At 42.1% G+C, this 24794-nt stretch overlaps 1 protein-coding gene across 1 annotated transcript in view; it reads left to right on the forward strand.

Annotated features, from left to right (window-relative positions):
- Window positions 1–10537, forward strand: part of LOC133549082 (transmembrane protein 60-like) — a 78349-nt gene extending 67812 nt beyond the window's left edge. The window contains exon 5 of the transcript XR_009806023.1: window positions 7816–10537. The gene's annotated coding sequence lies outside the window, so the exon portion shown is untranslated. The remainder of the gene's footprint in view (window positions 1–7815) is intronic.
- The last annotated feature ends 14257 nt before the right edge of the window (window positions 10538–24794 follow it).

A 24794-nucleotide genomic window follows, 5' to 3' on the forward strand; every position in this document is an offset into this window, starting at 1 on the left:
TGTTGCTGGCATTAAATTCTAAAGCTAATGATTATTATTTATCAGTTTGAACACCAAATATGTTGTCTTTGTAGCATATTTAACTGAATATGGGTTGAAAAGGATTTGCAAATCATTGTATTCCGTTTATATTTACATCTAACGCAATTTCCCAACTCATATGGAAACGGGGTTTTTATATCGACAATATATTTTTTTTCATAACTGCAAAAACATTTAAATTTTTGCATAAGCTGCAAAAAAAATATTAAAATTTTACTTTAAAAACTGGCAGCTCAGTCACCAAAATTTTACAGTAAAAGCAGTGTTGTTGTTTTTTTACAGCATACAAAAAAAATGGAATAAATAGAATGGAATGGAGAAACAATACCACTGTTTTTAGCTGTAAATTTCAAGCAACAGAGCTGACAGTTTGTTTGTTTTTTACAGTAAAATCTTGTCGTTTTAATGTTTTTTTGTTAGTTTTTTATTGTTTTAGTGCATTCCTGGGCAATTATTTTGACTCGGGGGCAAAATTTAGAGAAAAAAATGTGTCTGGGGGTTGGTATATCTATTTTTTAGGAAAACTAATACAAAACCCCACAATAAAGCCTGATTGAATGCTAAAAATGTCATGACAGACCGCCTTAAAAACAGAATGGAATTGAATTTTTTCTATGAACGATAAAACCCTGAATATTGAGAACATGTGAACGTCACACCCCATCTCAAACGACATATTTGACAAACAAGCCAAATGCAAGAAAATGCAAGAAAAACTGAGAAATATGAACGTGAAGGGTAAAAAAAACAAAAAAAAATCTACAATCTGCTTTAGAACTTTTTTGTAAAAAATCTCCCTCCACGTCTGTCCCTGATAACCATATTTCAGGCTCTGGAAACACTCTGTGGAAACACTCCCCACCCACACTGCTTGGTGCCTCGTCTGACCTGCTGTGACGTAGATTACCGTAGTAACTAGTAGGGTTGTACGGTATACAATAATTAGTATAGTATTGCGATACTAATGAATCATATTCGGTACCACACCGCCTCTGAAACGTACTGGTGTGCCACACCCTAAGATTTGTGGTTAAAATAAAGCCAATAATGCAATTTTTTCTGGTTCCCTTTTATTTAGAAAAGTTCGGAAAAGTACCGAAAAGTACCAAAACAATATTGGTATCAGGACAACACTAGTCATTAAAATATCATACAAAAGCGCAGATTCCACCCGTTGAAGTATGTTGTATAATTCAAGACTTATGGTCATTTGAAAACATCACTGCACGTCTTGGTTGCTTTGTTGGGTCTGCTCCTGTCTCTGGCCGTGCTCCCTCCACCCATACTTGCCAACCCTCCCGGATTTCCCGGGAGACTCCCGAAATTCAGCGCCTGTCCCGAAAACCTCCCGGGACGAATTTTCTCCTGAAAATCTCCCGAAATTCAGGCAGAGCTGGAGCCCCCGCCCCCTCCAGCTCTATGCGGAACTGACCATCTTAAAAAGGACAATACTGCCATCTACTGTAAATAGAATAGAATAGAATGTACTTTATTGATCCCTGTACTTTATTGATTGGTTACTCAAATAGTGAAAGGTTAGTGTTGTTGTTTTTTTTTTTTTTAGCAACCAGCAAGCACAGTACAGTTAATAGAACAACTGTGTTTTTATTACTTTGTATTTGATAGGTGCCGTCTGAAATTCAACTATTTATTTTATTTATTTATATGTATAATAAAATAAATATATATAGTTAGAATTCACTATAAGTCAAGTATTTCATACATATATATATATATATATGAAATATATATGAAATACTCGAGTTGGTGAATTATACTCCTCCCCTCTTAACCACGCCCCCGCCCCAACCACGCCTCCGCCCCACCCCCCAACCCTCCACCTATCGAAATCGGAGGTCTCAAGGCTGGCAAGTATGCCTCCACCCCAGCAGACGATGGCATGGAACACCGCAGAGGCCACCACAGTGTATATGTTTCTTTTACTTTTTATTCATAGCTGTATGTAGAAGAGGCTGGTTACATCAGCTCTGCTCTTTTAATGCCTTTAATGTCCTTTGTTTTCTTTGATGTTTGGTGTTTTTCCCTTTTACACACATCTAAGAGGGATGTGTGCTATGGCTATGAGTTGTTTTTTTTCCCCTTGGCCTCAGTCTAGAACCCCTCTCCAGGGGCCCAGGCTTAGACCGAATTTTTTGCCCCCCCCCCCTCCTCCCCCCAATCCTGTTCTGTCTCCCTGTAATGTTTGTCTGATCTTGAATGGGATTGTGCTGAACATTTTAAATTCCCCTTGGGGATTAATAACGTATGTCTGATCCGATCTAATGGCAGCTACATTTTTCATCTTAAAAAAAAAAAATCTCTGAAAAAATATATTTGGGAATGTCAGATTGAAAAGCTTATCAGGCCGCATGTGGCCCCCGGGCCTTAATTTGCCCAGGTCTGTTCTAAAGTTTACTCATGTATCACTTATATCAGATTGTAGATGTTTTGGGGTTTTTTACCCTTCACGTTCATATTCCACTGTGTTTGTTGCATTTTTCTTGCATTTGGCCTGATTGTAAAATATGTCGATTGAGACGGGGTGTGACGTCTCAATATTCAGGGTTTTATCCATCGTAGAAAAAAAAAATGTATTCCGTTTTTAAGGCGGTCTGTCTACACATTTTTAGCATTCAATCAGGCTTTATTGTGGAGGTTTTGTATTAGTTTTCCTAAAAATAGATATATCGGCCCCCGGACACATTTTTTTCCTCTAAATTTGGCCCCCCGAGTCAAAATAATTGCCCCCGGGCCTTAATTCGCCCAGGTCTGTTTCAGTGTTTGGGGGGAAAAATCAGTACCGTTTTTTTCAGACTATAAAGCAGGGGTAGGGAACCTATGGCTCGAGAGCCAGACGTGGCTCTTTTGATGACTGCATCTGGCTCTCGGATAAATCTGAGATGACACTGCTTGACACGAAAAGTGATGAATAATTCCACTTGTAATCACAGTGTGGCCCTGCGATGAGGTGGCGACTTGTCCAGGGTGTACGACGCCTTCCGCCCGATTGTAGCTGAGATAGGCGCCAGCGCCCCCCGCCACCCCAAAAGGGAATAAGCGGTAGGAAATGGATGGATGGATCCCAGTGTTAAAAATAATGTACAAAAAATAAAACACTCTCATGCAGTTTTAATCCATCCATCCGTTTTCTACCGCACCTGTTCAAGAAATGGCGCTAATGGTAACAAATTATTTATTTATTAATGGCTAGTGTGTGAATGTGAGTGTGAATGTTGTCTGTCTATCTGTGTTGGCCCTGCGATGAGGTGGCGACTTGTCCAGGGTGTACCCTGCCTTCCGCCCGATTGTAGCTGAGATAGGCGCCAGCGCCCCCCGCGACCCCGAAAGGGAATAAGCGGTAGAAAATGGATGGATGGATAGTGTTGGGCTTGCCCTCCTGGAGGTTCTTCAGACCACCACATGAGAGCCTGTTTCAGGGTTACAGTAGTGTTTTATTTTTCAACTAGTCTCTCAGTTGCTTTCCAGCAATTGTCTTTTTCTCTCTCGTTCTCGCTCGCGCTCTGGCTCCAGCTCCAACCCCGTCTCTCCTCCCGGCTGCTGCTTATAACAGAGCAACAGGTGATTAGATAACAAGGCCCATGTGGGCCGTCTACGCACCTGTCGCTGATTTTGAGGCCGATCCTGGAAACACCCCGCTTTGCTGCAGGCCACGCCCCCTCCACAGTTAGCTTCAGAATAACAATTTTATTACAAAGAATAAGAGACCTGTTATACTCTAGAAATGTTCATCTTACTTAAAAATGCACGCGTTTAGTTGTGTTCAGTGTTAAAAAATATTATATGGCTCTTAGGGAAATACATTTTAAAATATCTGGCTTCTTGGCTCTCTCAGCCAAAAAGGTTCCCGACCCCTGCTATGAGTCATAGTTTCATAGTTTGGCCGGGGGTGCGACTTATACTCAGGAGCGACTTATGTGTGAAAATATTAACACATTACCGTAAAATATCAAATAATATTATGTAGCTCATTCACGTAAGAGACTAGACATATAAGATTTCATGGGATTTATCGATTAGGAGTGACAGATTGTTTGGTGAAGGTCTAGCATGTTCTATATGTTATAGTTATTTGAATGACTCTTACCATAATATGTTACGTTAACATAGCAGGCACCTTCTCAGTTGGTTATTTATGCCTCATATAACGTACACTTATTCAGCCTGTTACTCACTATTCTTTATTTATTTTAAATTGCCTTTTAAATGTCTATTCTTGGTGTTGGATTTTATCAGATAAATTTCCCCCCAAAATGCGACTTATATACGTTTTTTTCCTTCTTTATTATGCATTTTCGGCAGGTGCGACTTATACTCCGGAGCGACTTATACTCCGAAAAAAACAGTACCAAAGTTCATTTTCTGATTTTTCTGATCCGTAAAACATAATCTATGCAACATTTTGACCAAAAAAACCACCATTGCATGTTCTGTAGACCAGTGGTTCCCAACCACCGGGTCCCGTGGTCCGATTGGTACCGGGCCGCAGAAGAATTTTTTATTAAAAAAAAATAAAAAATAAAAAATTGACTTTTTTTATCAAATCAACATAAAAAACACAATATACACTTACAAATAGTGCACCAACCACAAAAAACTCCCTTTTTCATGACAAAGAAGAAAAAAAAAAAAAAAAAAAAAAGGACACCCCCCACCCGGGCCGCGGGACAAATTATTAAGCGTTGACCGGTCCACGGATACAAAAAGGTTGGGGACCGCTGCTGTAGACCACAAGGAAGTATTTACATTTGGAAAAAAATAAAATAATAAGGCTCCTTTAATTTGCCTTATAATCTGGTGCGCCTTATATATGAAAAAAGGTCGAAAATAGTATCTGTTCGAAAAATACAGTAATTGATCATCCTTGTCAAGGCGTGGACTTTGGGGTTCGTTCTCCCCGGAAGGCAAAGGAAAGTTGGAGCGAGCAAGGCGTGAAGGTAAGGACATCATTTAACCTTAACTCAAAACAGGAAAAAACAAAAGGCACTCACAAGGTTTTTGGATTGATTGATTGATACCACTTGGCTTCACGGTGGCAGAGGGGTTAGTGCGTCTGCCTCACAATAAGAAGTTCCTACAGTCCTGGGTTCAAATCCAGGCTCGGGATCTTTCTGTGTGGAGTTTGCATGTTCTCACCGTGAATGCGTGGGTTCCCTCCGGGTACTCCGGCTTCCTCCCACCTCCAAAGACATGCACCTGGGGATAGGTTGATTGGCAACACTAAATGGTCCCTAGTGTGTGAATGTTGTCTGTCTATCTGTGTTGGCCCTGCGATGAGGTGGCGACTTGTCCAGGGTGTACCCCGCCTTCCGCCCGATTGTAGCTGAGATAGGCGCCAGCGTCCCCCGCGACCCCGAAAGGGAATAAGCGGTAGAAAATGGATGGATGGATGGATGGATGATTGATACTTTTGTTAGTTGATTGCACAGTACAGTACATATTCCGTACAATTGACCACTAAATGGTAACACCCCAATAAGTTTTTCAACTTGTTTAAGTTGTTTTTAAACTTGTTTAAGTCGGGGTCCACGTTAATCAATTCATGATAAGGAGGTACAAAAAAATTGGCTGTGAAAAGAAAACTTGCACTTTTTTTTTTTTTCCCTTGGCCTCAGTCTGCACCTCCTCTCCAGGGCCCAGGCTAAGACCGATTTTTTATTTTTATTTTAATCTTCTATTTTTTTTTCTCCCATCCCCCCACCCCCCCTCTTTCTTTACCTTTATCTCATCTTTTTTGTAAGGGGCGCTGGAAGCCGGCAGACCCGTCAGCGATCCTGTTCTGTCTCCCTGTAATGTTTGTCTAAACTTGAATGGGATTGTGCTGAAAATTTTCATTTTCCTGAAGGAACTCTCCTGACGGAATAAATAAAGTACTATCTAATCTAATCTAAGAAACTATGAACATGAAACAAAACTCGATATCTGTAACATGAAAAAAACAAAAACACACGTGGCATGGCAAGAAGCATGACTATGAGTAACAGAGGTAAAGTCGCCAGACTGACTGCCTGGCAACTGTGGCTTAAATAATACTGTGGTGATTAGTAAAAACAAGTGCGTGACATCAATCAATCAATCAATGTTTATTTATATAGCCCCAAATCACAAATGTCTCAAAGGACTGCACAAATCATTACGACTACAACATCCTCGGAAGAACCCACAAAAGGGCAAGGAAAACTCACACCCAGTGGGCAGGGAGAATTCACATCCAGTGGGACGCCAGTGACAATGCTGACTATGAGAAACCTTGGAGAGGACCTCAGATGTGGGCAACCCCCCCCCCTCTAGGGGACCGAAAGCAATGGATGTCGAGCGGGTCTAACATGATACTGTGAAAGTTCAATCCATAGTGGCTCCAACACAGCTGCGAGAGTTCAGTTCAAAGCGGATCCAAGACAGCAGCGAGAGTCCCGTCCACAGGAAACCATCTCAAGCGGAGGCGGATCAGCAGCGTAGAGATGTCCCCAACCGATACACAGGCGAGCGGTCCATCCTGGGTCTCGACTCTGGACAGCCAGTACTTCATCCATGGTCATCGGACCAGACCCCCTCCACAAGGGAGGGGGGGGACATAGGAGAAAAAAGAAAAGAAGCGGCAGATCAACTGATCTAAAAAGGAGGTCTATTTAAAGGCTAGATTATACAGATGAGTTTTAAGGTGAGACTTAAATGCTTCTACTGAGGTAGCATCTCGAACTGTTACCGGGAGGGCATTCCAGAGTACTGGAGCCCGAAATGAAAACGCTCTATAGCCCGCAGACTTTTTTTGGGCTCTAGGAATCACTAATAAGCCGGAGTCCTTTGAACGCAGATTTCTTACCGGGACATATGGTACAATACAAGATAGGATGGAGCTAGACCGTGTAGTATTTTATACGTAAGTAGTAAAACCTTAAAGTCACATCTTAAGTGCACAGGAAGCCAGTGCAGGTGAGCCAGTACAGGCGTAATGTGATCAAACTTTCCTGTTCTTGTCAAAAGTCTAGCAGCCGCATTTTGTACCAACTGTAATCTTTTAATGCTAGACATGGGGAGACCCGAAAATAATACGTTACAGTAATCGAGACGAAACGTAACAAACGCATGGATAATGATCTCGGCGTCCTTAGTGGACAAAATGGAGCGAATTTTAGCTATATTGCGGAGATGAAAGAAGGCCGTTTTAGTAATGCTTTTAATGTGTGACTCAAAGGAGAGAGTTGGGTCGAAGATAATACCCAGATTTTTTACCGAGTCACCTTGTTTTATTATTTGGTTGTCAAATGTTAAAGTTGTATTATTAAATAGAGGTCGGTGTCGAGCAGGACCGATAATCAGCATTTCCGTTTTTTGGGCGTTAAGGGGACAGGGTAGAAACTAATGTGTTTACATGGAAACAAAGCAAACAAGGAAGTGCAAAAACAGGAAACAATGGAGTCTTAAACAAAACAGAACATAACTAAACAAAACATGATCACAAGACATGTCAATCCTTCACCGTGTCAAATTAAATGTGGAATATTCACGTGCTAATGGAGGCCTGGTATTCAGGTTAGTGACTGACCTGGCCTTATCTGCAGATGGAAATACGCTACAACAGAGAGACGGGAAAAAAAAAAAATCAACCCCAGATGTGACAAAACACATCTCTGTTGTTTTCAAGTGACCGGCGAAAAGCCACCCTGACACATGTTAAAGGAATGTCCGTCTTACGAGCGAGTGGAACTGAGACGGAAACAAACGATGAGCTCGGGTGTGCTTTGTGATCCGCAGGTCTCAGTCTCGTCCAGCTGAGTGAGGATGAGGACTACGTGTCGGCACCCCCCACCACCACCACACCACCCCCCCGACGGTGGACGGTCCGCGGAGGCTGCACGGTGAATGGTCAGATGTTTTATTCTTGGGGCATGGAAAATAAAGCCCGCCGTGTTTACGTGATTCAGGACGGAGAGTGGGCCAAGGCGACTCTGTTTACTGGGTGGGCACCTGTCCATAAATGGGTACGGCCAAGAGTGAGGCCATTATTAGCAAGACGGTTACAGAACCCAAAAATAAACAAAGTTGTCACGTTGTGTAAATGGTAAAAACAAAACAGAATACAATGATTTGTAAATCCTTTTTAAATAACCGTATTTCCTTGAATTGCCGCCGGAGCGCTAATTAATTTAAAACCTCTTTTCACTCCGGCACTTACCAAAGGCACGCAGTAAAAATTTAAGTTTGATGTAAACTTGGACCTTAAATCCTACTGAATAGCTCTTAATCTTCTTCCCTTTACGCGATTTCAAATTACCGGAAATCATCCTCCTCCGTTTTGAAAATGAGGACAGGCGGTAATACTAAGCATGCGCTAATTATTTTGCGACGCGAGTTTGAAATACGGTATATTCAATTGACTAGACTGCAAAGACAATATACAAACCCCGTTTCCATATGAGTTGGGAAATTGTGTTAGATGTAAATATAAACGGACTACAATGATTTGCAAATCATTTTCAACCCATATTCAGTTGAATATGCTCCAAACACAACATATTTAATGTTCAAACTGATAAAGCGGGCGGCGTTTCTGGGTGCTGTTGATAAAAAGGTTCGGCTTTGCATAGTAGAGTTTTCCAAATAATCATTAACTTTAGAATTTGATGCCAGCAACACGTGACAAAGAAGTTGGGAAAGGTGGCAATAAATACCGATAAAGTTGAGGAATGCTCATCAAACACTTATTTGGAACATCCCACAGGTGTGCAGGCTAATTGGGAACAGTTCGGTGCCATGATTGGGTATAAAAGAAGCTTCCTTGAAATGCTAAGTAATTCACAAACAAGGCCGGGGTGAGGGTCACCACTTTGTAAGCAAATTGTCAAACAGTTTTAGAACAACATTTCTCAACGAGCTATTGCGAGGAATTTAGGAATTACACCATCTACGGTCCGTAAAATTATCGAAAAAGTTCAGAGAATCTGGAGAAATCACTGCACGTAAGCGATGATATTACGGACCTTGGATCCCTCAGGCGTTACTGCATCAAAAACCGACATCAGTGTGTAAAGGATATCACCACATGGGCTCAGGAACACTTCATAAAACCACTGCCAGTAACTACAGTTGGTCGCCACATCTGTAAGTGCAAGTTAAAACTCTGCTATGCAAAGCCAAACCCATTTATCAACGACACATTCCAAATTATATTTGGAAACTGTGGACGTGGTGTCCTCCGGAACAAAGAGGAAAAGAACTATCTGGATTGATATAGGCGCAAAGTTCAAAAGCCAGCATCTGTGATGGTATGGGGGTGTATTGGAGGCGGCATAGCTTGGTTGGTAGACTGGCCGTGCCAGCAACTTGAGGGTTGCAGGTTCGATTCCCGCTTGTGCCATCCTAGTTACTGTCGTTGTGTCCCTGGGCAAGACACTTTACCCACCTGCTCCCAGTGCCACCCACACTGGTTCAAATGTAACTTAGATATTGGGTCTCACTATGTAAAGCGCTTTGAGTCACTTGAGAAAAGCGCTATATAAATATAATTCACTTCACACTATTAGTGCCCAAGGCATGGGTAACTTACACATCTGTGAAGGCACCATTAATGCTGAAAGGTCCATACAGGTTTTGGAGTAACATATGTTGTCAACCAAGCAACGTTATCATGGACGCCCCTGCTTATTTCAGCAAGACAATGCCAAGCCACGCGTTACAACAGCGTGGCTTCGTAAAAAAAGAGTGCGGGTACTTCCCTGGCCCGCCTGCAGTCCAGAGCTGTCTCCCATCAAAAATGTGTGGCGCATTATGAAGTGTAAAATACGACAGCGGAGACTTCGGACTGTTGAACGACTGAAGCTCTACATAAAACAAGAATGGGAAAGAATTTCACTTCCAAAGCTTCAACAATTTGTTTCCTCATTTCCCAAACGTTTATTGAGAGTTGTTAAAAGAAAAGGTGATGTAACACTGTGGTGAACATGCCCTTTCCCAACTACTTTGGCACATGTTGCAGCCATGAAATTCTAAGTTCATTATTATTTGAAAACCAATTAAAGTTTATGAGTTTGAACATCAAATATCTTGTCTTTGTAGTGCATTCAACTGAATATGGCTTGAAAAGGATTTGCAAATCATTGTATTACGTTTATATTTACATCTAACACAATTTCCCAAGTCATATGGAAAAGGGGTTTGTATTTAAAGGCTAGATCAGGGGTAGGGAACCTATGGCTCGTGAGCCAGATGTGGCTCTTTTGATGACTACATCTGGCTCTTAGATAAATCTTAGCTGACATTGCTTAACACGGTAAGTAATGAATGATTCCACTTGTAATCACAGTGTTAAAAATAACGTTCAAAATATAAAACATTCTCATGCATTTTTATTCCATCCATCCGTTTTCTACCGCATCTGTTCAAGAAGTTGCGTAATGGTAAGAAGTTATTTATTTATTATTGGTTAGTGTGGGGCTTGCCCCTCTGGGAGTTCTTTAGACCAGCGGTCCCCAACCACCGGGCCGCAAAATAATCTTTTATAAAAAAAAATATATATATATATTTTTATTTAATCAACATAAAAAACACACTATACACTTACAAATAGTGCACCAACCTCAAAAAACTCCCTTCTTCATGACAAAAACGTAAATTTTTCATGACAAAGAAGAAAAAAGAAAAAAAGAGAAAAAAAAGGACCCCCCCCCCCACCCCACCCGGGCCGCGGGACAAATTATTAAGTGTTTACCGGTCCGCGGATACAACAAGGTTGGGGACCACTGCTTTAGACCACCAAGCACCGAAATGAGAGCCTGTTTCAGGGTTACAATATTGTTTTATTTTTCCGATAAGTCTCTTAGTTGCTTTCCAGCAATTGTCTTTTTGTCTTTCGTCCTCGCTCGCGCTCTGGCTCCAGCCTCAGCCCCAACCGCGTCTCTCCTCCTGGCTGCTGCTTATAACAGAGCGACAGGTGATTAGATATCAAGGCCCAGGTGGACCATCTACGCACCTGTCGCTGTCCTGGCACACCCCAGTTCGCTGCAGGCCCGCAGGCCACGCCCCCTCCGCAGTTAGCTTCAGAATAACAGTGGTATTACAAAGAATAATAGACCTCTTATAAATAAATAAATGATAAATGGGTTGTACTTGTATAGCGCTTTTCTACCTTCAAGGTACTCAAAGCGCTTTGACACTACTTCCACATTTACCCATTCACACACACATTCACACACTGATGGAGGGAGCTGCCATGCAAGGCGCCAACCAGCACCCATCAGGAGCAAGGGTGAAGTGCCTTGCTCAGGACACAACGGACGTGACGAGGTTGGTTCTAGGTGGGATTTGAACCAGTGACCCTCGGGTTGCGCACGGCCACTGTTGCACTGCGCCACGCCGTCCCTTATACCCTAGAAATGTTGGTCTTACTTAAAAATGCACGGGTTTAGTTGTTTTCAGTTTTAAAAAAAACATTATATGGCTCTTACAGAAATACATTTTGAAATATTTGGCTTTTTGGCTCTCTCAGCCAAATGAGTTTTGAGATGAGACTTAAATACTTCTACTGAGGTAGCATCTCAAACTGTTACCGGTAGGGCATTCCAGAGTACTGGAGCCCCAATAGAAAACGCTCTATAGCCCGCAGACTTTTTTTGGGCTCTGGGAATCACTAATAAGCTCTACAGTGCATCTGTAGAATGTGGTGAAAATGGGCATGTGCTGCTGAGCTCTTTTCACAAGAGCTGGACGAAGTGGCTGGGGAGAGGGAAGTCTGGGCTTCCCTGCTTAGGCTGCTACCCCCGCGACCCCACCTTGGATAAGCGGAAGCAGATGGGTGGATGGACGATGAATTTTCCCATGTGGGCGGCACCAGCCTCCCTCCAATAAAGTCACGTACGGTAACGTGCGTTGCTAAAGATGTGTCCCCGCCGTCATAAATCAACACCACCCGGCCTTCAAAGGCAACTCGGAGGAACGTAAACATCTCCTCCAGGCGAGCAAGTAAGTGCTAGGTGAGAGCGCTCCCGGCTTTCGCCGACCCGCGCTTGTCAAACAAGCGCGTCGACGTGTTGAAAGTCAAGTCCGCCGCGCCGACGCTTTCGTCGACATTATCTCACGTTCCTTTCAGGAGAGCGCGCTTTCTTTTTTTTTTCGGGGACGGAAAAGACAGCTGGGAAAGCTCCGGCGTCGTCATGACGACCGGCCAGTTCAAAAAAGGTCACCCCAAACCAGAGTGCTCCTCGAGACGAGGCGGAACAAACCAGAGTGCTCCTCGTGACGAGGCGGAACAAGTGCGCATCCCCGCAGATAACCTCCCCGTCATATTTTCTCCGTAACATCATGTCTTAGATCATCCAAAAGTCCCTCTTTCCCAATATTAGCAAAAGTAGAAAAACACATTCCTGGATCGCCACCATTAGCCGGATCCACACCAACATTTTATGGGCCTCCTCTTTGACTCAAGAGGCAAATGTTGAAGTAGCATTTGTGGAATCCCCCCGCCGCCCCACTCAGAAACACATAAATACACAGCCGGTGATAAACATATCAGGGCTGGCGGGGGTGTTGAGGTCATCAGAAGTTTTTTTTTGTTTTATTTTTGATAACAACACACCACCAGCCTAGCAACAACACAACAGCGAAGAAATACTACTTCTTTATTTACTTGGAACGAAGCGCACGAAACTGACGTCAACATCTGACAGCGTCTTTGCGCGCGGTCGCCCCGGGCAACCGCCACACACAACCCCGCACGTCCTCCTGCGGCGAGGGTGTTGCCATCACCGGCGGTCTGCCATGGGCGTTGTTTCATCGATTGATTGGAACTTCGATTAGTACAAACCCCGTTTATCAATCAATCATTCAATGTTTATTTATATAGCCCCAAATCACAAATGTCTCAAAGGACTGCACAAATCATTACGACTACAACATCCTCGGAAGAACCCACAAAAGGGCAAGGAAAACTCACACCCAGTGGGACGCCAGTGACAATGCTGACTATGAGAAACCTTGGAGAGGACCTCAGATGTGGGCAACCCCCCTCCCTCTAGGGGACCGAAAGCAATGGATGTCGAGCGGGTCTAACATGCTGCTGCGAAAGTTCAATCCATAGTGGCTCCAACACAGCCGCAAGAGTTCAGTTCAAAGCGGATCCAAGACAGCAGCGAGAGTCCCGTCCACAGGAAACCATCTCAAGTGGAGGCGGATCAGCAGCGTAGAGATGTCCCCAACCGATACAGGCGAGCGGTCCATCCTGGGTCTCGACTCTGGACAGCCAGTACTTCATCCATGGTCATCGGACCGGACCCCCTCCACAAGGGAGGGGGGGGACATAGGAGAAAGAAAAGAAGCGGCAGATCAACTGGTCTAAAAAGGAGGTCTATTTAAAGGCTAGAGTATACAGATGAGTTTTAAGGTGAGACTTAAATGCTTAACAGTTCGAGATGCCACCTCAGTAGAAGCATTTAAGTCTCACCTTAAAACTCATTTGTATACTCTAGCCTTTAAATAGACTCCCTTTTTAGACCAGTTGATCTGCCGTTTCTTTTCTTTTTCTTCTATGTCCCACTCTCCCTTGTGAAGGGGGTCCGGTCCGGTCCGATCCGGTGGCCATGTACTGCTCGCCTGTGTATCGGCTGGCGACATCTCTGCGCTGCTGAGCCGCCTCCGCTTGGGATGGTTTCCTGCTGGCTCCGCTGTGAACGGGACTCTCGCTGCTGTGTTGAATCCGCTTTGGACTGGACTCTCGCGACTGTGTTGGATCCATTATGGATTGAACTTTCACAGTATCATGTTGGACCCGCTCAACATCCATTGCTTTCCTCCTCTCCAAGGTTTCTCATAGTCATCATTGTCACCGACGTCCCACTGGGTGTGAGTTTTCCTTGCCCTTATGTGGGCCTACCGAGGATGTCGTAGTGGTTTGTGCAGCCCTTTGAGACACTAGTGATTTAGGGCTATATAAGTAAACATTGATTGATTGAAATGAGTTAGGAAATTGTGTTAGATGTAAATATAAACAAAATACAACGATTTGCAAATCCTTTTCAACCCATATTCAGTTGAATATGCTACAAAGACAACATATTTCATGTTCAAACTGATATACTTTTTGTTGTTGTTGCAAATAATCATTAACTTTAGGGTTTGACGCCAGCAACACGTGACAGAGAAGTTGGGAAAGGTGGCAATTACTAATGATAAAGTTGAGGGATGCTCATCAAACACTTATTTGTGCCACGCCACTTCGTGGATGCACACACTACCAGTCAGCGGGATTGCAGGTAAGAATAAGTCTTAATATGGGGTGGCATAGCTCGGTTGTTGGAGCGGCCGTGCCAGCAACTTGAGGGTTGCAGGTTCGATTCCCGCTTCCGCCATCCTAGTCACTGCCGTTGTGTCCTTGGGCAAGACACTTTACCCACCTGCTCCCGGTGCCACCCACACTGTTTTAAATGTAACTTAGATATTGGGTTTCACTATGTAAAGCGCTTTGAGTCACTAGAGAAAAGCGCTACATAAATATAATTCACAATTCACTAATATAATAAAACAAGAGAACACTGGTGCAAAAAGGGGAAAAACAAAGCACGGAAAGCTAATGCTAAAAACGTAGCAGGAAACAGAAAACATCACTATGTAAAGCGCTTTGAGTCACTTGAGAAAAGCGCTATATAAATATAATTCACAATTCTCTAATATAATAAAACAAGAGAACACTGGTGCAAAAAGGGGAAAAACAAAGCGCGTGCCAAAGCTAATGCTAAAAACGTAGCAGGAAACAGAAAACATCACTATGTAAAGCGCTTTGAGTCACTTGAGAAAAGCGCTATATAAATAAAATTCACTTCACTTCTTAAACGACGTGCCACACACACGTGAAGCTAAGGCGGAACTTAGCACAAAATAATCGAGGCCTCAGGATACAAAACGTGGCGTGTTGCGAAAAGCAAGTAATGGACCGAGGACCAACTAAGGAATCAGGTGGGCTTAAATACACAAATAACGATCAGAAACAGGTGTGTGACAGGAGCCCGTGCGGAGGAACACAATACGTTGCCATGGTGACTAACACAAACAGGGAAGTGCTCAAACAAGGATCGGCAGAGTCCAGAAACAGAACATGAACAAAGACGGATCGTGACAATTTGGAACATCCCACAGGTGTGCAGGCTAATTGGGAACAGGTGGGTGCCATGATTGGGTATGAAAACCGTTTCCCCCAAAAATGCTCAGTCTTTCACAAGAAAGGATGGGGTGAGGTACACCCCTTTGTCCAGAGAATCTGGAGAAATCACTCCATGTAAGCGGCATGGCCGGAAACCAACATTGAATGACCGTGACCTTCGATCCCTCAGACGGCACTGTATAAAAAACCGACCTCAATCTCTAAAGGATATCACCACATGGGCTCAGGAACACTTCAGAAAACCACTGTCACTCAATACAGTTCGTCGCTACATCTGTAAGTGCAAGTTAAAGCTCTACTATGCAAAGCGAAAGCACTTTATCAACAACATCCAGAAATGCCGCCGGCTTCTCTGGGGCTGAGATCATCTAAGATGGACTGATGCAAAGTTGAAAAGTGTTCTGTGGTCTGACGAGGCCACATTTCAAATAGTTTTTGGAAATATTCGACAAGGGGAAGCGAACCATCCAGACTGTTATCGACGCAAAGTTGAAAAGCCAGTATCTGTGATGGTATGGGGGTGCATTAGTGCCCAAGGCATGGGTAACTTACACATCTGTGAAGGCACCATTAATGCTGACAGGTACATACAGGTCTTGGAACAACATATGCTGCCATCTCAGCGCCGTCTTTTTCATGGACGCCCCTGCTTATTTCAGCAAGACAATGCCAATCCACATTCAGCACGTGTTACAACGGCGTGGCTTCGTAAAAAAAGAGTGCGGGTACATTCCTGGCCCGCCTGTCTCCCATCAAAAATGTGTGGCGCATTATGAAGCGTAAAATACGACAGCGGAGACCCTGGAACAACGTTCCCTCTAAGGCAGTGGTACTCAACCGCAGAATAATTATTTATTAATATTTATACATGTAAACAAACTAAGGTGAGTTCATGGACCGCCAAAATTAGTAGGACAAAACGGCGCTTGCCAAATACTCGAATCAGTGAAGCATGTTTAATATAAACAGTGTGCTTTATAGCAATTAGGGAGGTTTGTGTCATGTTTGTCCTCCTACAGAAACCACATTAAAACAACAAATATGTTTTTTTCCCCTCATCTTTTTCCACTTTTCATATATTTTTGAAAAAGCTCCAAAGCCGCGGGTTGCCGACCCCCGCTGTAAGAAGACAAACATGACACAAACCTCCCTAATTGCTATAAAGCACACTGTTTATATTAAACATGCTTCACTGATTCGAGTATTTGGCGAGCGCAGCTTTGTCCTACTAATTTTGGCGGTCCATGAACTCACCTCAGTTTGTTTACATGTATAACTTTCTCCGACTTTCTAAGACGTGTTTTATGCCACTTCTTTTTCCGTCTCATTTTGTCCACCAAACTTCTAACGTTGTGCGTGAATGCACAAAGGTGAGTTTTGTTGATGTTATTGACTTATGTGGAGTGCTAATCGATGCTAACATGCTATCTAGACTAGCTATAGTACATATTGCATCATTTGTAGCTATATTTGAGCTCATTTAGTTTCCTTTAAGTCCTCTTAATTCAATTTATATCTCATGACACACTATCTGTACGTAATATGGCTATTAAATGTCTTTTTGCGGCTCCAGACGGATTTGTGCTTGTATTTTTGGTCCAATATGGCTCTTTCGACATTTTGGGTTGCCGACCCCTGCTGTAAGAAGACAAACATGACACAAACCTCCCTAATTGTTATACAGCACTTTGCTTATATTAAACACGCTTCATTGATTCGAGTATTTGGCGAGCGCCGTTTTGTCCTACTCATTTTGGCGGTCCATGAACTCACCGTAGTTTGTTTACATGTATAACTTTCTCCGACTTACTAAGACGTGATTTACGCCACTTCTTTTTCCGTCTCATTTTGTCCACCAAACTTTTAACGTTGTGCGTGAATGCACAAAGGTGAGTTTTGTTGATGTTATTGACTTATGTGGAGTGCTAATCAGACATATTTGGTCACTGCATGACTGCAAGCTAATCGATGCTAACATGCTATTTAGGCTAGCTAGAATGTACACATTACATCATTATGCCTCATTTGTAGCTATATTTGAGCTCATTTAGTTTCCTTTAAGTCCTCATAATTCAATTTATATCTCATGACACACTATCTGTATGTATTATGGCTTTTAAATTTGTTTTGCGGCTCCAGACGGATTTGTTTTTGTATTTTTGGTCCAATATGGCTTTTTCAACATTTTGGGTTGCCGACCACTGCTGTAGGAGGACAAACATGACACAAACCTCCCTAATTGTTATTAAGCACACTGCTTATATTAAAAATCTTCACTGATTCGAGTATTTGGCGAGCGCTGTTTTGTCCTACTCATTTTGACGGTCCATGAACTCACCTTAGTTTGTTTACATGTATAACTTTCTCCGACTTTCTAAGACGTGTTTTATGTCACTTCTTTTTCCGTCTCATTTTGTCCACCAAACTTCTAACGTTGTGCGTGAATGCACAAAGGTGAGTTTTGTTGATGTTATTGACTTATGTGGAGTGCTAATCAGACATATTTGGTCACTGCATGACTGCAAGCTAATCGATGCTAACATGCTATTTAGGCTAGCTGTATGTACATATTGCATCATTATGCCTCATTTGTGGCTATATTTGAACTCATTTGGTTTCCTTTAAGTCCGCTTAATTTAATTTATATCTCATGACACACTATCTGTATGTAATATGGCTTTTAAATTTTTTTTGCGGCTCCAGACGGATTTGTGCTTGTATTTTTGGTCCAATATGGCTCTTTCAACATTTTGGGTTGCCGACCCCTGCTGTAGGAGGACAAACATGACACAAACCTCCCTAATTGTTATAAAGCACTTTGCTTATATTAAACACGCTTCATTGATTCGAGTATTTGGCGAGCGCCGTTTTCCATCCATTTTCTACCGCTTATTCCCTTTTGGTGTCGCGGGGGGCGCTGGCGCCTATCTCAGCTACAATCGGGCGGAAGGCGGGGTACACGTTTTGTCCTACTAATTTTGGTGGTCCATGAACTCACCTTAGTTCGTTTACATGTATAACTTTCTCCGACTTTCTAAGACGTGTTTTACGCCACTTCTTTTTCTGTCTCATTTTGTCCACCAAACTTTTAACGTTGTGCGTGAATGCACAAAGGTGAGTTTTGTTGATGTTATTGACTTATGTGGAGTGCTAATCAGACATATTTGGTCACTGCATGACTGCAAGCTAATCGATGCTAACATGCTCTTTAGGCTAGCTAGATGTACATATTGCATCATTATGCCTCATTTGTCGGTATATTTGAGCTCATTTAGTTTCCTTTAAGTCCTCTTAATTCAATGTATATCTCATGACACACTATCTGTATGTAATATGGCTTTTAAATGTGTTTCGCGGCTCCAGACGGATTTGTTTTTGTATTTTTGGTCCAATGTGGCTCTTTCAACATTTTGGGTTGCCGACCCCTGCTGTAGGAGACAAACATGACACAAACCTCCCTAATTGCTATAAAGCACTTAGCTTATATTAAACACGCTTCATTGATTCGAGTATTTGGCGAGCGCCGTTTTGTCCAACTAATTTTGGCGGTCCTTGAACTCACCCTAGTTTGTTTACATGTATAACTTTCTCCGACTTTCTAAGACGTGATTTATGCCACTTCTTTTTCCGTCTCATTTTGTCCACCAAACTTTTAACGTTGTGCGTGAATGCACAAAGGTGAATTTTGTTGATGTTATTGACTTATGTGGAGTGCTAATCGATGCTAACATGCTATCTAGACTAGCTATAGTACATATTGCATCATTTGTAGCTATATTTGAGCTCATTTAGTTTCCTTTAAGTCCGCTTAATTCAATTTATATCTCATGACACACTATCTGTATGTATTATGGCTTTTAAATTTGTTTTGCGGCTCCAGACGGATTTGTGTTTGTATTTTTGGTCCAATATGGCTCTTTCAACATTTTGGGTTGCCGACCCCTGCTGTAAGAAGACAAACATGACACAAACCTCCCTAATTGCTATAAAGCACACTGTTTATATTAAACATGCTTCACTGATTCGAGTATTTGGCGAGCACCGTTTTGTCCTACTAATTTTGGCGGTCCATGAACTCACCTTCGTTTGTTTACATGTATAACTTTCTCCGACTTACTAAGACGTGTTTTATGCCACTTCTTTTTCCGTCTCATTTTGTCCACCAAACTTTTAACGACGTGCGTGAATGCACAAAGGTGAGTTTTGTTGATGTTATTGACTTATGTGGAGTGTTAATCGATGCTAACATGCTATCTAGACTAGCTATAGTACATATTGCATCATTTGTAGCTATATTTGAGCTCATTTAGTTTCCTTTAAGTCCTCTTAATTCAATTTATATCTCATGACACACTATCTGTACGTATTATGGCTTTTAAATTTGTTTTGCGGCTCCAGACGGATTTGTTTTTGTATTTTTGGTCCCGTATGGCTCTTTCAACATTTTGGGTTGCCGACCCCTGCTGTAGGAGGACAAACATGACACAAACCTCCCTAATTGTTATAAAGCACACTGTTTATATTAAACACGCTTCACTGATTCGAGTATTTGGCGAGCGCCGTTTTGTCCTACTAATTTTGGCGGTCCATGAACTCACCTTAGTTTGTTTACATGTATAACTTTCTCCGACTTTCTAAGACGTGTTTTATGTCACTTCTTTTCCGTCCCATTTTGTCCACCAAACTTCTAACGTTGTGCGTGCATTCACAAAGGTGAGTTTTGTTGATGTTATTGACTTATGTGGAGTGCTAATCGATGCTAACATGCTATCTAGACTAGCTATAGTATATATTGCATCATTTGTAGCTATATTTGAGCTCATTTAGTTTCCTTTAAGTCCTCTTAATTCAATTTATATCTCATGACACACTATCTGTATGTATTATGGCTTTTAAATTTGTTTTGCGGCTCCAGACGGATTTGTGTTTGTATTTTTGGTCCAATATGGCTCTTTCAACATTTTGGGTTGCCGACCCCTGCTGTAAGAAGACAAACATGACACAAACCTCCCTAATTGTTATAAAGCACACTGCTTATATTAAACATGCTTCACTGATTCGAGTATTTGGCGAGCGCTGTTTTGTCCTACTCATTTTGACGGTCCATGAACTCACCTTAGTTTGTTTACATGTATAACTTTCTCAGACTTTCTAAGACGTGTTTTACGTCACTTCTTTTTCCGTCTCATTTTGTCCACCAAACTTTTAATGTCGTCCGTGAATGTACAAAGGTGAGTTTTGTTGATGTTATTGACTTGTGTGGAGTGCTAATCAGACATATTTGGTCACTGCATGACTGCAAGCTAATCGATGCTAACATGCTATTTAGGCTAGCTGTATGTACATATTGCATCATTATGCCTCATTTGTAGCTATATTTGAGCTCATTTAGTTTCCTTTAATTCCTCTTAATTCAATTTATATCTCATGACACACTATCTGTACGTAATATGGCTTTTAAATTTGTTTTGCGGCTCCAGACGGATTTGTTTTTGTATTTTTGGTCCAGTATGGCTCTTTCAACATTTTGGGTTGCCGACCCCTGCTGTAGGAGGACAAACATGACACAAACCTCCCTAATTGTTATAAAGCACACTCTTTATATTAAACACGCTTCACTGATTCGAGTATTTGGCGAGCGCCGTTTTGTCCTACTAATTTTGGCGGTCATTGAACTCGCCGTAGTTTGTTTACATGTATAACTTTCTCCGACTTTCTAAGACGTGATTTATGCCACTTCTTTTTCTGTCTCATTTTGTCCACCAAAGCTTAACCTATTGTTACTATAACAATCTACAAGGTTTATATAGGTCGCTTCTCTTCCTTCCTCTCCGTTTTTCTGCTTTCTTTTGTTATCTCTAGTTATCATTTCGTATATGTATTGTTGCATTTGAACAACTGTATTGTTGATAAAAGAGGTAAATTATTGGTATCGCGCTATTTCTATTGGTATTTGTATCGCTCCATTTGTAGTGTAATAATGCTCATTGTCATTTCTGTATTATTATTTATTTCGCTAACTGCTTCTTTGCTATCACTTTTAGCATCATATTTGTACATATCCTTTTTGCTGATGTTGTTCTATTGTTGTCGTTGTTGTTTTTGTCTCTCTGTCTTATCCCCAAATTCTTCCCCCTCTGCCTACCTTTTTTTCTCTTTCCATCCCCTCCGGCCGCACCAAATGATAATAAGTCAAATACAAGTAAGGCAACAAGAGAAGTATCCCACACTTCTCGTTTGTAAAGTAAATCTGAACAGCCGATACGGGCATCTACTTCAACTATATGATTTGCCTGAGTAGCTGGACAGGACAGAAAAATAAATAATAATAAAAAATAATCTCAAATAATGAAACAAAGAGTTGGTTTGTGACGAACCCCAAAATGCAGAGATGGAGGCAGGCATGATTTAATAAAAATACTAAAACAAGAATAAACCACAAGCGTACAACAAAAAGCGCGCACCAGGCGGATAACAAACTAAGAGAGCTAGCAGGGGAACTAGAAAATAAACGGAGCTTAGCATGGAAGCTAGCAGGTATCGAGCAGGGAACAGAAGTCGTACATGTAATATGAAAACAAACTTGGAAGCAGGGGACAAAAACTAAGCTAAAAACCGCAATCAAATATAGTTGTTACGCCGGTTCGGCATCGTGGTACCGGGTTCGATTCCCTCGAGTATGCGACAAGTGAACACAGCAAAGGTAAGATATACACAATTTATTTAAATAACAAAAAGAGCTATATCAGAAAAATGCTGGAGCTAGTAGAATAAAACAAACAAAGGACACTAGCATAAAAGCTAGGATATACAACAATGAGAAATGAACTGGCACGTAGGCACATAAAACAGTAAAACAAAAACTTCGGCATGAGAACCGGAATGAACAATGAATGGCTGAGCGTGAAAAGCTTAGCGAGAATATACGTACTTGAGAGCATTGCAGGCGTAACTCGTTGCGTGAGAAGCAAATCATGAACCCAGGCTGAACAAACAAAAGAGGACGGCTTATAAAGTGACGGTGATTATCTGTAGCAGGTGTGCGGGGCCGTGAGCAGCAGGTGAATTGATGAGTAACCATGGTGATGACTAAACAGGAAGTATGAGGGTAGAACGACGGAGTGAATAAAAATGCAACAAACCATAATATGGGAAGATCGGAGTACGGATCTTAACAATAGTAGCTCACCGCAACGCCGCATTGACAAGACATGATGCGACACGACACGAGAGGTAGCAACGACAAGAGCGACAATAATCCACCACTGACAGGAGGAACAAAGCAGATAAAATGGGAGCGGGCTGATTGACACCAGGTGTGGCCAGTTGCCAATCAGAGGGGAAAAACTGGATTCGGACAAAATAAGAGCGCTGACAGGAACTAGAAACAGGAAATACTAAACACACACATAGGAAAAACTAAAACACAAACAGACTGTCAGTGGCAAGCCTGACGATTATATCATCAAAACATGGGTGCATGGGAGTTTGCCCAACCAGTCTACATCTGCTTTGTGGACTTGGAGAAGGCATTCGACCGTGTCCCTCGGGAAGTCCTGTGGGGAGTGCTCAGAGACTACGGGGTGTCGGACTGTCTGATTGTGTCCCTGTATGATCAGTGTCAGAACTTGGTCCGCATTGCCGGCAGTAAGTCGGACCCGTTTCCAGTGAGGGTTGGACTCCGCCAAGGCTGCCCTTGGTCACCCATTCTGTTCATAACTTTTATGGACAGGGCACAGTCAGGGCGTTGAGGGTATCTGGTTTGTTGGCTGCAGGATTAGGTCTTTGCTTTCTGTAGATGACGTGGTCCTGATGGCTTCATCTGGCCAGGATCTTCAGCTCTCACTGGATCGGTTCGCAGCCGAGTGTGAAGCAACCTGGATGAGAATCAGCACTTCCAAGTCCCGAGTCCATGGTTCTCTCCCGGAAAAGGGTGGAGTGCCATCTCCGGGTTGGAAAGGAGACCCTGCCCCAAGTGGAGGAGTTCAAGTACCTCGGAGTCTTGTTCACGAATGGGGGAAGAGTGGATCTTGAGATCGACAGTGCGGCGTCTTCAGTAATGCGGACGCTGTATCGATCCGTTGTGGTGAAGAAGGAGCTGAGCCGGAAGACAAAGCTCTCACCTACGGTCATGAGCTTTGGGTTATGACTGAAAGGACAAGATCACGGGTGGGTTTCTCCCTTAGAGATAGGGTGAGAAGCTCTGCCATCCGGGTGGAGCTCAAAGTAAAGCCGCTGATCCTCCACATGGAAAGGAGCCAGATGAGGTGGTTCGGGCATCTGGTCAGGATGTCACTCGAATGCCTCCCTAGGGAGGTGTTTAGGGCACGTCCAACCGGTAGGAGACCACGGGGAAGACCCAGGACACGTTGGGAAGACTATGTCTCCCGGCTGGCCTGGGAACGCCTCGGGATCCCCCGGGAAGAGCTGGATGAAGGGGCTGGGGAGAGGGAAGTCTGGGCTTCCCTGCTTAGGCTGCTGCCCCCGCGACCCCACCTCGGATAAGCGTAAGATGGATGGATGGACATTTCAAAACAACGTTATTGTCAAATAAAGATAAAAACTTAAATATGTGCGTGACTTATGATTTAAAAGCAAGTAATCCAACTAACTGTTCATGTAAAAAGTTAAGAGTAACGTTTTTTTTTTACACTTTAAATCAGTGGTCCATCACCTTTTTGTATCCGCGGACCGGTCAACACTTAATAATTTGTCCCACGGCCCGGGGGGGGGAGGTCCTTTTTTTTTTCTTCTTCTTTGTCATAAAAAAGGGACGTTTTTGTCATGAAAAGGGAGGTTTTTGCGGTTTTTGCACTAATTGTAAGTTTATATTGTGTTTTTTATGTTGATTTAATTAAAAAAATAAAATAAAAAGTTATTTTATTTTTTTAAATGTTTTTTAATAAAAAAAATCTTCTGCCGCCCGGTTGGGGACCACTGCTTTAAATGTAGAGTAATAATAAAATATAAAACTACACTATTAATTTAATTTTATATGCGGTAAAAAAAAAACTGCAAATATTACTGACTGAGCTGCCAGTTGTATACAGTACGATTAAATCAGGGGTCAGCAAACTTTTTGAAACCAAGAGCTACTTCTTGGGTACTGATCAATGCGAAGGGCTACCAGTTTGATACACACTTCAATAAATTGCCAGAAATAGCCAATTTGCTCAATTTACCTTTAATAAATAAATATATATATAAAAATGGGTATTTCTGTCTGTCATTCCGTCGTACATTTTTTTTCCTTTTACGGAAGGTTTTTTTGTAGAGAATAAATGATGAAAAAAACACTTAATTGAACGGTTTAAAAGAGGAGAAAAGACGAAAAAAATTAAAATTAAATTTTGAAACATAGTTTATCTTCAATTTCGACTCTTTGAAACTCAAAATTCAACCAAAAATAAAATGAAGACAAAAACTAGCTAATTCGAATCTTTTTGAAAATATTAAAAAAAGAACTTTTGGAACATCATTAGTAATTTTTCCTGATTAAGATTAATTTTAGAATTTTGATGACATGTTTTAAATAGGTTAAAATCCAATCTGCACTTTGTTAGAATATATAACAAATTGGACCAAG

The sequence above is a fragment of the Nerophis ophidion genome, linkage group LG03, assembly GCF_033978795.1.
Source record: "Nerophis ophidion isolate RoL-2023_Sa linkage group LG03, RoL_Noph_v1.0, whole genome shotgun sequence".
NCBI classification, from domain to species: domain Eukaryota; kingdom Metazoa; phylum Chordata; class Actinopteri; order Syngnathiformes; family Syngnathidae; genus Nerophis; species Nerophis ophidion.